Source organism: Euprymna scolopes, chromosome 6 (assembly GCF_053919585.1).
Source record: "Euprymna scolopes isolate OS-2025 chromosome 6, ASM5391958v1, whole genome shotgun sequence".
In the NCBI taxonomy this organism is placed as follows: Eukaryota; Metazoa; Mollusca; class Cephalopoda; order Sepiida; family Sepiolidae; genus Euprymna; species Euprymna scolopes.
Window position 1 is genome coordinate 11151028 of NC_136487.1, and position 13288 is coordinate 11164315.

At 30.5% G+C, this 13288-nt stretch overlaps 1 protein-coding gene across 4 annotated transcripts in view; it reads left to right on the plus strand.

Moving 5' to 3' along the window:
• Positions 1 to 13288, plus strand: part of LOC145277506 (alpha-galactosidase MYORG-like) — a 305939-nt gene that overhangs the window by 67608 nt on the left and 225043 nt on the right. The window lies entirely within an intron of this gene.

Below are 13288 nucleotides of genomic sequence, written 5' to 3' on the forward strand. Positions count from 1 at the left end.
TTTAGCTTCCAAATGATTGCTTCTTATATATTATGATTTGTTCCGAAATAAAAATACGCAATGTTATAGAAAGAAATATGTTACGGAAATAAAATTGTTAGCAAAAATAAGTTCGTTTTATTTCGTTCAATAAATTTGCGTATTTGTTTCGGCATAATAATAAAAAACGAAACTGTTTCGAAGCTAACCTCTTCAATTTAGTCACGAGTTAATATGTTCAATATAGCCATATTAAACTTCCGTATTTTTTCTTTATCGGCATAAAATTGGAAAAATACGCGAATATTTGGGAGTTAACGTCTTCAATTTAGTCACAAGTTAAAAACCTCAATATAGCCATATTCTCTATATAGCATTAATAAAGGTAATGTTCAAGGTTCAAAAAGGAAACTGGTTGTTTCTCACCGTCTTTCACATTCATCCTAATTTGGCAATATTTATAGTTTTTTCTGGTAATCCGTAAACGAATAACATATGTAAAATTGTCGCTGACAAATAGTCTTGCCATAAGTCAGACATCGCGAACACGTGCGTTATTTGGCTGTATGTCGGAAAGCACAACGTTTTTTTTTGGCGACAATTGTGCATGCAGTATTCAGTATCATAATACCGGAAAACATATAAAATGTCTTCAAAACGCATGGAAAAGAGTAAATAATTAACAAATACACTTCCGTGTTTTGTTTATGGTTTTTTGTTTAGAAGAAATCTTAATATAAAAGACGCAAATGTTTGGAAGTTAAGCTCTTCAATATATAAATATATTATAAAATGTGACGGTTTTAAACATCACTAATCTACACATAGTGTATTTAATGGTGAAAAAAAAACTCGAGAAACTGTAATTTTGTCGATGCTTTGACGAAGATGTCATCGTCGACGTCGACGACAATGAACGAGATTCTTAGAATGGATAGCATGTTTTAAACTTTGTATAAGAAAGCAAGTAAAGGGTTATTTAACGTTTGTTTATTGATGTTCTCTTTTGTAATTTTCGATCTTATATGCCTTTAATGACCTATGCAATAAATGAATTTGATATCTGGCGCAATAATATGTCTGTTAGTGACGCCATATTTTAATGTTAGTAAACGTTCGTTTATAAAGTAGAGAACTGCATTCCGAGATAAGAGAATTTTCAGAGCTCAGCCAATCAGAATGGACGGACTTTGGATGGGAGACTTTATTATTTATAGACCGAAAATGGGAAAAATATGTAAGATCTTTGTATCTATTAGCCAGTTATGTGCGATGTAATCACAGATTTGTAGAACATGTAGAGTTCGTCTTCGATGACAGCTGGTAGCAGCGATAATATTAAATGTTTAGAGAGTAAAATAGGGACTCCTTCCTCTAGAGATGTGTTGATTGTGTGATCGTAGGATACGATGTAGCATTTTATTATCACGACTGAATGTGTCTAAAATTGTGTTCGAAAGCTACATAAGATAGTGGCTATTAGCGTAGACGTATTTAATTTGTATGTTGCAAACCTTTGGTCCAGATGGGGAATTTCTGCTGTCATTTTATTATATAAGAGATGATATGTAAGACTGATTGCTATGTAGGCCTGACTTTGAAAATTCGACTAGCTTTATATATATATATATATATATATATAATTAGTTGAATTTTCATATATATATGTATATATATATGTGTGTGTGTGTGTGTGTGTGTGTCCATTCACCATATCATCTTCCTAGCCTAGCTTATATATATATATATATATATATATATATATATATATATATATTAGTAAGTTATAAATATATATATAGCAATTAAGCTACACAAAATATTCCGCGTTTCATTCACGCTAGGATTCGTCAGGCTTATGCGAAGAGTTGCGGTTGTCTCGCGTTTTTATATACGCACATTCTATTGAATTTTTAGTTAGCCAATCAGTTTCCCAGTTTCCACCGCTCCTTTCCTAATCAGACAATGAGCAGGCACTTGCAAGACAAAGGCCCAGTTGAACTTAGGTTCAACCCTTCCTTTGTGTGTGTTTTTTTAGCGGGAAGCGTAGATATCTAGTAATCTGACCTATTTTAAACCTAGGTGTAGTTAAATGCGTTTTTTATCTCTATTTTTTAAAATATTATGTTAGTTTATATATATATATATATATATATATATATATATATATATATATATATATATATATCATAATTTATGCATATGTATGTTTATTTTATTTATTCATTTTCTATTGTTATTGTTAATTTAAAAATTATTTTGTATCGCTCTCCTAGAGTAAATTTTATTCTGTGTACACAGTTGTTTGCTATTTCTTTCCTACAGTTTAATAGATGTTGAGGTTCTTTAAAGTATAGGATAGCAATTTTTTCATGAAGGCATAATCTACATGGATCGTCTAGGTCTCTACATGTGTTTGTTTGTCTTACTATTTTCCATTTGACTACCGGCGAACGTCCGCTTTCTTTGAGTTCCCAGTATTTCTTTGCTAGCTTTGTTTCCATTCGGCGTTTTTTTTTTGTTTTTTTTTTTTAAATTTTGAACGTACTTTTGTGGTCATAATATCGGGTTTTGAAATCTAAGGAAGGCATACCTACATAATATTTCTTGTTATTCGGATTTTCTTTCGCAAATATTGTGGCCTGGTAAACTATGTTTTTGGTTAGACATTTATTTTGAAGTGGGCAAAATGTGCGGAATCTACAGTTGCATTTATCTTGTTCATCATTAGTGTTTTTATTTTTATTTCTACTATGGTTGTCGTTGTCCGGAGTTGGTTTATTATTATTATTATTATTATTATTATTATTATTATTATTATTATTATTATTATTATTATTATTATTATTATTTCTACTAGTTACATATGTGTCATTTGTGTTAGTTTTATTTTTTGTCATAATGTCCACTTTTTTATAGTTTATTTTGTTGTTGTTTTTGTATTGTTGTAAACAATAAAAAGTGGGCATCATAACAAAAATAAAACTAACACAAAGGACACATATGTAACTAGTATTATTTGGATTCTTCGGACTACTGTTATCATCATGAGTGTCATTTTGTGGGCGACCGAAAAATACAATTGCAAATTACTTAGGATCTCTATTCAGTTAAGGCTGGCGGGAACGAGAGCGTGATATTCTCGTGAAGTAAATAAAGGGTTCCACTCGAAATTCCGTTCAGATTCCAGAATTGAACAAAAAGATTTACGAGTTCGAAAAAAGATACATCTGGAAAAGGTCGGAGGTTACATCGACCGAAATGTGAAAATGTCATTCAAGATGAGAACATTAGTCTGAAGAATGTAAATAATACGAATATTTTTTGAGTCCTTTGACCGTTTGGCTAATATTGAAATGTAGTATCTGTTCTCAGTATCACAGCGATAGTAGTTGAATTTCAAAGTTAGACCCGAATCTCTCTGATATATTTGATTCCGGTTAGCGTATGTTTTCATTAGTTTTCCCCGCTATCTTATTCGCACGAATATAATACTTTTCAATTCGTTTTTATTCCTGATAATAATCCGACCGGGTAGGAGTGGATAATTTTTAATTCATAACCTAATCAAATTATCAGATTAAGCCTTTAATCAAAACTAAACTTTACTCTATATTGTATTCGGCTAACTGATAAATATTTACGTATATATAAAATAAACATTCAGATATTTCTTTATTATTAATCACCATTTTTTTCTTTTAATTTCCAATAGACTGGTCGGTTCTATAAACCGTTACAAGAAGTAATTTATTTTGAATGCTGCATCTTTAATCATATGTGACGTTTATTAATTATTGTTAATTATTAACGTTTCAAAGCCGCCATCTTGAAATACAGCTATTTTCATTTGTTATTTCTGTTTTTATAATTTGAATACGAATATCATATTAGGTACAAATGCATATTCACTCAGAAAAACGACTTCCTGTTTAAAAGTGAGCCGCACTAAACGGTTTAGCCTAATCGAAACCCCAACAAAAATATAGGCAACACATAATATCTGAAAACTCGTTATTTTCATTAAAATTTGCTTATTTATAGAAAACGTTTTGATAAATGTAATAACTTAGAAAAATCAAATAAGATTATTTAGAGAAATAATAAATACTGAAAATATTTTTTTTAAATATATAATAAAGTAAATTAAATAAATAGAAAATAAAATGAATACATTTTTACTTAACATTGTCCAAAATATACATTTTCCCCATAAAAGAAAAAAAAAGTGTATTGTTTAAAATTAATTAATTAAATTTTATAATAAACATGGATCCATTAACTACACTGTTTAGTGCCGGCAACTCTAAAAAAAAAAAAAAAGGAAGTTGTTTGCCTGGGGAAATGTGTGATTGTACCACATAGTCTTTTCTAAACAGTTTCTTGGGGGGGGGTAACAATAATAACATACAATCTACGCTACTTCTTTGTAGTCATTATTTGTCCGTGAAGTTTCAGCTTTACACCTTTTTTTTTTCAGGAAGCGTAATATTTTCCCGTTGTACAGACGTAATATTTCCTTTTTTAAATTAATAACACGGAAGGAAGGGGGCAATCATAACATTAAAAAATACTGTTTACAAACTTGTGTGTGAGAGAGGAAATATTCAATAAAATTGATATTCGAAAATTACTACTTTTTTTATAAGCAATGAATAACGCATGACCAAATAAATAAAGCTTACTATTACTACAATAACTAGTTCGTAATAGTTATATATATATATATATATATATATATATATATATATATATATATATATATATATATATAGTAATTTATAAAATATATATGCCGATTAAGCTACACTGAATATTCTGCGTTTCATCCACTGTAGGATTCGTCAGGCTTATGCGTGAATTTTGTGGTTGCTTCTTGTTTTTATATATGTTGAGGATTTCTAGTTAGCCAATCAGCTTTCTAGTATCCACCGCGCCCCCTCCTATCAGCCAATGAGCATGCATTTTATCGAACAAAGGATCTGTTTTAGAACTAGGTTAGTGGTTTAAGGTAGATCTTTTCCCTCCTTTTTTTATATATATATATGAATATACCTATGTGTACACACATGCACACATATATACATATATATATACATATATGTGTGATCGTTTATGTATATTCATGTTTATTTAATTTATTTATTTGTTTGTTTTCTATTGTTATTTTTAGTTTTAAAGCTATTTTGTATCGCTATCCTAGAGTAAGTTTTATTTTGTGAACACAGTTGTTTGCTATTTCTCGTCTACAGTTTAATAGATTTTGAGGTTCTTTAAAGTACAGGATAGCAAATTTTTCATAGAGGCATAATTTACATGGGTCGTCTAAATGTCTGCACGTGGTAGCTTGTCTCATTATTTTCCATTCGACTACCGGCGAATGTCCGCTTTCTTTGAGTTCCCAGTATTTATTCGCTAGTGTTGTTTTTATACGGTGTTTTTTTATTTTTGAAGGTACTTTTGAGAAATAGCAAACAACTTGAACGTAAGGGGCTACTATTTGGGACCATGCCTAGGAAAAATTAACGAGATGTTGGTTTAGGTTACATTTAAACGTCTGCATATAAATACAGCCAGGGAAGCAAGCAGCAGGAAGGGAGTTCGAGGGAAGAAACTATCAGAATAGAAAGCTTTCTGGCATTTATGGACCTCAACAGTGAAGATGCGAGATTTTGTTGCCAAACGGGTTTGTCGGAGACATGTACGTCGAGAGAGTACAAGTGCAACGAACTCACCAGAAAACATTCTATTAAAATACTTGTAAAACAGGCGCGCGCACACACACACACACACACACACACACACACACACACACACACACACATACATATATATATATATGCTCTGTTGTTATATTTAACATACATTGAACTTCTAAACTCAAAGGATTGGTAGACATAAAGAGTGATATATCATTGAAAAAGCATATCTTACCGAACACATTTATATATATATATATATATATATATATATATATATATATATATATATATATATATATATATGGAGAGAGTGAAAGAGAGAGAAAGAGTGAGCGTTATCTATAAATATAAAAGCGAAAATGTATGTATGTTTGTTTGTGTGTTCACTTTTCCTGCATGTCTACAAAAGGCTTTTTTTCAGAGAAGCGGTCGCTCGCCTAACAACTTTTTGTATCACATATAAATCGTAATATCTCACAGTTAACAATGACGCTCGCCTGTCTATTTAATTTGCTCGACTTTGGGAAGATAAATATTCAACATTTGTCGCTCGCCGCATGTGGGGTAGTCTTTTTCCTAAGATCTTGGGAAGCGTTCCCGCAGTAAATGAAATACTATCCCGCAGTCAGACTTGACCTCATTAACTCATTAAAACGGGCACGTGCCAAATCCAAGTAATTAAATAAATTCAAACGTGTTTCCGGTAGCATCTCGCGGTGGGGCAGTGGTTACCGTCGCACTTTTTTTTTTCACACTTTAATTTACAACTTTGCCTCAACGGTTCGGGTTCGATCCTCATACTTACCTACCAAAACATTTTTTTAATCCCCACCCCCACCCCCGGAGTTTCCACACTCACCTCCAAACACCCGGGCAACGCCGGGTACCCCTCGCTAGTGATTAATAAAACAGTTTTCTAAATCGTATTTGGAAAGAATCGTTACGGTGCTGACATTTTTATTTTTTTTGCTTACATCGGATTTATTGTTTGATGATATTGTTTGTGACCAGCACTTATAAAAAATATAAGAACAATAGTCCGAAAATCCAATACGAAATTTAATGCATTTCTACAAACTACCAACAAACATATGTACGTAAAAAGCTTTCATTTTCACAATTATCCATTTATTTCTAAATAAAACACTAAATATAAAACTTATCATTAATATTCATAAAATCCGGAATGTCTTCGATTGTTTGTGTTCGTTCATCCTCTATTTCATCATTTCTGTTTTCCGCATTCCGCATTCTAGGTGTATCAGAATTTTTGTAGGAATTTTTAACACCCCTAACACGAAACTGCGAATAAAATATAAAAAACTCGTAATTTCTCTTTTAAAAGTGGGTTGTTTATTTTCTTTATGGAATATACTTCCAAAATAAACTATTAAAGTTGTTTAAAAAGTAATAGAAATATTATTTTTTTATTAAAAAAAAAAAACAGTAATTAAATTAATTTAAATTTAAGAGTTCAGTATTTTTCAATTTTTAAACTTTAAAAATCTATCAAAATTTTTTTATTGATTCTATTTTTACGATATTTTCAGGGTCAATGTGAAATTTTATGCTCTTTCCAATAAATCGAATATAATATTTTAGATAAACGTTTTTTTTTAATTCACGTCCCCCCACCATTTTGAAATGTCTATTAAAAAGTAAATAATTAATTTACTTACCAAAGTTTTATATATCACAAATTGAAGATAAAAGATCAATAAATAATATATTCAAATTTAAAACAAAAAAAGAAGTGTTTTTTTTAGAAATTTACCTGTAAAGTCCGAAGTTTAAAACCTTTTTTTTTTAAAAAGAAAACAGGTTTTTTTTGGGTTTTTTTTTTAATGAAACCTTGGTCCTTGCTCCTTTAATTGAAAAATAATTAGGGTTGGAATTATATTTTTCGAGTAGTTATAAGCTTGGAAAGACAGGGGGTCGAATTAATTCACGCCCCCCATTTTGAAATGTCTACTAAAAAGTAATTAATTAATTTACTCACCAAAGTTTTATATCTCACAAATTGAAGATAAAAGATAAATAAATAATATATGCAAATTTAAAACAAAAAAGAAGTGTTTTTTTTTAGAAATTTACCTGTAAAGTCCGAAGTTTAAAACCTTTTTTTTTAAATCACATTGTTTTTTTTTGTTTTTTTTTTAATGAAACCTTGGTCCTTGCTCCTTTAATTGAAAAACTGTGTGTCTGTGTACATTTCCCTACGCAATAACTCTGTCAATTTTTAGTCTACAGACTCGGAATTTGATATACAGGTTACTGAGATTTTGGAAAATCGATGTGATCGGATTTTGGCCAGAAATTTGTCGATTAAGAGGTCAAACACTTAAAACACTTAAAATTGAAATAGCATTTTCTTTGATCGGCCACATATGTGAAACAGCATTTACTTTTAGGCTCAACATCCTCTTATTTATAACTGCTCACAGGTCCACTCCGAGTCGGAATGGTAGTACCGCTTAGAACCCCTATCTATAAATTACATACAAATCATCGCATACAAACTATTTTTTTTTTAAAATATATGCGTGTAAAACAAATTAATCTAAAACAAAACCGTATGCAAAGCCTATGTGTGGGTTTGGTATAAAATGATGTAACAACAATTGATATGCCGTAAAACCTGACAGAAACCAATGAATATCGTTAAATCTGCTGATTAGATGGCCGCACCTGTACACTAATGGTACTTGTTTAATTTTATGTTTTTCTCCTTTCAATTACATTGTTGTTAGCGTTGTTTTGAAGGAAGTTCGCGTTGCTAATCGCGTTAATTTTAAAGTAGAAACTGTTTTAATTATTGACGAAACTTTGCCCATTCAAATCATTAAATGTTTTTTTTTTCTGTTTTTTTCTTTTCCTTTCCCTTTTTCCTTTTCTTTTTCTTTTCTCCTTTTTCCTTTTTCTTTTTTTCTTCTTTTTGTTGGCGTATTTATCAAAACTATACAATTTATATTTATCAAAACAATACAATTTATATTTATCAAAACTATACAATTTATATTTATCAAAACTATACAATTTATATTTATCAAAACTATACAATTTATAATTATAAAAACAATACAATTTATATTTATCAAAACTATACAAACTACATAAGATTGAGGTCATTAGCTGAATTGCAAAATAAACTGCAGCAATTGGTAAACGATTTAACTGGACAAAAATGCAAGGTTCAAATTCCTACTAATTGTTTGTGCTGATTACTAGATTAACAAACAAACGCAGTTTAGGTAAAAAAAAAAAAAAAAATTGTTACGTACTTATGTGTCATGTCGAAATTAATATAAAGTCTAAAAATTACGAAAAAAACTTCTCCAGTAGAAGATGTGCTACAAAAAAAAAAAAAAAAAAAGAAAGAAAGAAAATCACCAACAATTACGGTCTAACGTTTTGTATTATAAAATGGAAAATTGTCAAATTAATTGCAGTCATTTCGCCTAGATTTTGATATCGTATCCATATTAGCACATACGATAAAATTCGATTAATCGATAAACTCGATAAATTTTATTTTTATTTGTCTTTTTTATTTATATTATTTTTCTACTGGATCATTATTCATATATATTTTTTAATTTACTCTAATTTTGACATGATACATAAGTACGTAATAATGTTTTCACCTAAAATGCGTTTAATCCACTACAATCTGCACAAGCACCTCATTGCGTTTGGTCTGTTTGTTTTACAACACATCTACCCTTTTTATGGGTCATTTAATTCGAAACATGTTTTACAGATGTTAACTACACAGTTCATTTCAAAACCATTATCGCACGTAAATGATTCACTCGAAATGCATTATAAATGGCAAGTTTACACTCTCCGTCAAAAATGACAGGGAAAAATACGCTTCACCAATGTTCGCAGTAATATTCTAATGTTCATATGCATATAATAATGTTTCAGTCGGTGAAGCTAAAAGAGAGGAAATATATATATTTACACACACACACACACACACACACACACACACACACACACACACACGCGCGCATATATATATACATATGGATATATATATATATGCATGTATATATATTTACATATGGATACACACACGCGCGCGTGCGCGCGCGCACACACACACACACACATATAGTCTAGCCTAACTTTAATAATGTACCTTTTCTTTAAATTAAAGTATTACTCCTGTTCCCTTGAAATAATTTTCTTTTCTCTAAATAGCCTTTTCTTTGCTTTAAATAAATTCTCTCTTTTTCTTTGAATAATTTCTCCTTTTCTTTTTTGTAAAGAAATAAGACGAAGACATCCCTATATATTTTTTCTTTTTTATTCATCGATTAAATAAACAAATATTAATTTCAAACCAAAATTCTAAAGTTTCCGAATGCGTGTGTTGCGTTTTTTTTAGAAAGTTTTCCTTACACATTTACTGAATTCAAATATTTTTAATAAAATTATGACAACACAAAATAAAGGTTTATTTTAATATAAAATAGAAATTTTCGTAACTAATAATGTAAATAATCATTAAATTTTGAGAAAACAAATATTAATTTCATTTACACTTTTAAGTAATTCGTCTAAAATACACTAAAATACAAATTTTTCGGTATTGTTTTTACTTTAACTACAACTCACCGTTCACATTCAAAATGACGACTTATATAGGTTTTCGGGTATGCTGACAACGAATATCACAATTAAATTTGGGGCTGATAAGTAGTTTACTAGATATAAAAACATTTGTTATATAACGTAAAAGGTTATGTAATCCCTGGCAGCCATTTTTTTCGCAAATTAGTAATGCGCATACGTAACGGCTTTCCAAATGAACACCTCAACCTTCCCATGTTAAGAACGGCTTTTGAAATAAACACTCCAACCTCCCCATGTTAAGAATAACTTTCGGAATAAACACCTCAACCTCCCTATGGTAAGAATAACTTTCTTAATAAACACTCACAACCTCCTCAATGTTAAACATCGCTTCGAAATTAACACTCCCAACCTCCAATCTCCCCATGTTAAGAGCAGCTTTCGGAATAAGCATCCCAACCTCCCTATGTTAAGCACAGCTTTCGAAATAAACTTCCCCAACTTTCCTATGTAAAGAACAGCTTTCGGAATAAACACCCCATTTTTTCCATGGTGGGAGTGGTGAATACATATTTGCTTTGTCGTCTGCTTCAGTTACACGCATGCGCATTACTAACTACTCGGTTGTGAAAACAAAATTGCTGCCAGGGATTACATTAGCTTTTACGTTGGGTATCATATGTCTTCGTATCTGGCAAACCACTTATCGGCTCCAAATTTAACTGTGATATTCGTTGTCAGCATATCTGAAAACTTATAAAAGTCGACATTTACCATCTAAAACCCGCCACAGGACTGAAATCAATCAATGAAAGGTTGACACGAAAGCAATCATTCAAACACAAAAAGAAGCTCTGTTTCCCGTTATTTTTTAACGAAATTCAATAAAATTTGAATTTGCTCAAAAACAATAAATTTTATAAAATTTATGTTAATCCACCGTGCACCGGTAGAAGTGTCGAGCGGCAGTTGCCAAGTCATTACAATATTGTAAACATAATTTTATTCTTTTTACATCTTATTCCAAAATCATCCTACACCAGAACTTTACATTATTAATATTTAATTATGATATTACTATAAGTTACTCTTAGAATGGTTAAAAAGAGATATAGGTCTAACGAAACGTTATAATTCGATTTATCTATCAAACAAAATGCTGCTGTACTTGGAAATCGAACGTTTGATTCGGCCCCGAATTTTTTATTTCATTTAAAATTTGATATGAAAATCAGGTACTTCTGCAATACTGTGTGGTAACCACGTTTTTGGTTTTTAGTTTAGAAAATCTTATTATGAGGACACATTTATTTGATGATCAGTCTGCAGCACTTTTCTTAAATCACCTTCTTTTCGTTGACACTGGTTCAATAATATTGAATAGAGATCTTGAATTGCACAAATTACCGTGTGGCCAGACGGTAAATTCAATTGGTGACCTGATGACTAAGGTTTTCCCCGATATTGCTAAAATTTTCCACAATGTTGGATCGCTTCGTAATAAAGCAATCTTGGCCCCAAGAAATGATGGTGTTGATATGATCAATTATAATATTTTGCAAAAGTTATCAATCCATTTATTGTGTTATTCATGAAGATCAGGCAGTAGAATTTCTTGTAGAATTAACTACAACCGCCTGGAATGCCACATCATAACCTGATATTGAAGTTGATTGATACTCCAGTTATATTATTAAATAATCTTGATCCACCTAAACTGTGTAACGGCACACAGGAATAAAATCTTTGAAAACTAATGTTCTGGAAGCCTTTATGATAACACATAAGGTGAAACTGTTAATTCCTCGGATTTCCCTTATCCATTCTGACATGCCATTTCACTTCAAGCGTTCATAATTCCCAATAAAAATTAGTTTTGCAATGTCTATAAATTAAGCTCAAAGACAAAGCCTCAAATTTGTTGGACTTAATCTTCCACCACTTTGCTTTTCTCATGTCCATGTCGATTGCTCACACATTGGAAGTCCTGAAAAAATCTCCATTTACACACGTGTTAGAGGTCACATCCCAAATGTTTATGCAGAGGTTCTTCAAAATTAATGCTACACGTACTTTTACCATTTTTCAGGTATGCACTGCTTGAAACTAAAACTTAATTATTTCATTAACAAAATGGATTACTAATGCCATCTTTATATATATTGTACATTAAATAGTTAAAACGAAACTTTTCAGATATGCATTATGATATAAAATAATGATTGTAATTCTTGCATCATATTTTGAAAAAAAAGACTAAAAGATAGAGGATTACACTAGAAAAGAGGATTAGGGGTACTGGCGAGACATCTATAAAATAAAACACACCCACTGCTTCTACCTCATGAGTGATGAAGAAAAAGAAGCAATTATGAATTGCAATTTTTTTTAATCAATAAAAAATTATGTATGAGGATGGAATATTCAGATATATCAAATACAACCTGGCAGCGCCGGGTATTTCAGCTAGTATAACATAAATCGAATGAGATATTGTTCTGTCAGCTACAATTCTTATAAACATTACTCAACTCATCCGATTCAATGATTTCGTAGGATAAATAAGGTTTGTTTTCAGCACTTGTAGAAAATGAAGTTGACGGAACATACACGCAGGATAACCAATACTTGTATTGATATTAATATATGCGTATTTTGAAGTGTTACAATAATATTGTTTTGGTATAAATTTTTAACGCGTGTATAACATATGCCCGTGTGTTTTGTTTAAGAAGTTCAGCGTTTGAATTTGTCAATTTCTAAGTATTCGAACACTCAACTTTTCCCTAAAAGTTACTACGTGTCTGGACTTTATTAAGGAGTAAAAAATTCAGTGCGTGTTTACATTGGTGATCTTTTAAACCAACGTATTTCAGGCGAAAACATTATTACGTACTTACATATGGTGAAATTAGTATGAATTCCAAAAAAACTATGAAAAATGATACATTAGAAAAATAATTATAAGTAAAAATAGAATTTATCGAATTATCGAGTTTTATTGTATGCTTTAATATGGAAGA